The following is a 1421-nucleotide window of genomic DNA, read 5'->3' as shown; positions in this document are numbered from 1 at the left end:
TAATTTTTGTATTTTTTAGTAGAGACGGGGTTTCACCATGTTGGCCAGGCTGGTCTCAAACTCCTGACCTCAAGTGATCCGCCCGCCTCGGCCTCCGAAAGTACTGGGATTACAGGCATGAGCTACCGCATCCGGCTTTTTTATTTTTTTGAAACAGAGTTTTGCTTTGTTGCCCAGGCCGGAGTGCAGTGGCACGATCTTGGCTCACTGCAACCTCTGCCTCCCGGTTGCAAGTGATTCTCCTGCCTCAGCCTCATGAGTAGCTGGGGTCACAGGCACCGCCACCATGCCCAGCTAATTTTGTATTTTTTAAGTAGAGATGGGGTTTCACCATGTTGGTCAGGCTGGTCTCGAATTCCTGACCTCAAGGGATCTGCCTGCCTTGGCCTTCCGAAGTGCTGGGATGACAGGCGTGAGCCACCGCGCCCGGCCAGGTGTGTCACTTTCCCACCACCTTGACACCTGCCCCAGCCGGTCCTGGGTGTGTGATGCTGTACCTCGTGCCTGCAGCGCCCTTCCCACTTCCTGCATGGCCACGTCTCCCCATCCTCTGTGCCTTCACCTCCCCGTGGAGCCACCTTGGACGGGGCCTGTCTCTGGCTGAGCTCCAGATGCTCCTGCCTTCTGGGGACGGCCCTGGAGTCTTTGGATTTTGAGTTGGGAGTTGGGGCTCTGTCAGGCTTGTCTTGGAATTCTCTTCATCCAGCAGGACTGGCTCAGTGAGCGATGCTCAGTGAGTGTTTGTTGACTGACTGAATGAGCACACGGTCCTGTGTGGAGCTCCTGGGAGCCAGGGAAGGCCCCCCTACACTCTGACCCTGGGGCTTTGCACGAGAATTGGCCTTATTCTGGGACAGAAGGAGGGAGGGGGCGATAACCCTTGGATTGGCGGCGGCCAGCTTGGTGATAGAAAAGTCTCCTGCTCAGAGGTTTGGGGCTGGGGTCCCCTGGGAGGCAGGCGATCTCTTTGAGCCTTTCTCTGGAAGGCTCAAAGGAGCCCTCCTGTCGCATGGGGTGGCACCTTTGTTGGGGGCTCACGGTCAGTGGAGTCCATCTGGGATCCCAGAGTACCTGTCTGTGTCCAAGAGGCCGTGAGCGTGTATGTGTGGAGGGGAGGGGCCAATGTGAATGTGAGAGAGGGAGGGAGGGTGTGCCAGAAGTTTGGGATGAGGTGTTTGGGTATTTATCTGAAGCTGCCCTTCTCTGTTGGTGCTGATGTTTGAAAAGTAGGTGACTGGTTGGGGGCCGGGCATGGTGGCTCACGCCTGTAATCCCAGTGTTGGAACCGAACTCTCGATTCCCTCCTGGGCAGGGGTCGTCGCGAAGGATCACCGACACGAAGTTCACAGCAGAGAGTTATTTATTACTAGCGCGCTAGGGTCCCAAGCTCTAAGTTGGTCCTGGGACCCCGACTGCTTGTT

The sequence above is a fragment of the Colobus angolensis genome, unplaced genomic scaffold (genome assembly GCF_000951035.1).
Source record: "Colobus angolensis palliatus isolate OR3802 unplaced genomic scaffold, Cang.pa_1.0 Scaffold453, whole genome shotgun sequence".
NCBI lineage: Eukaryota > Metazoa > Chordata > Mammalia > Primates > Cercopithecidae > Colobus > Colobus angolensis.
The sequence above is the reverse complement of the archived record's forward strand: the minus strand, read 5'-3'. Positions refer to the sequence as shown.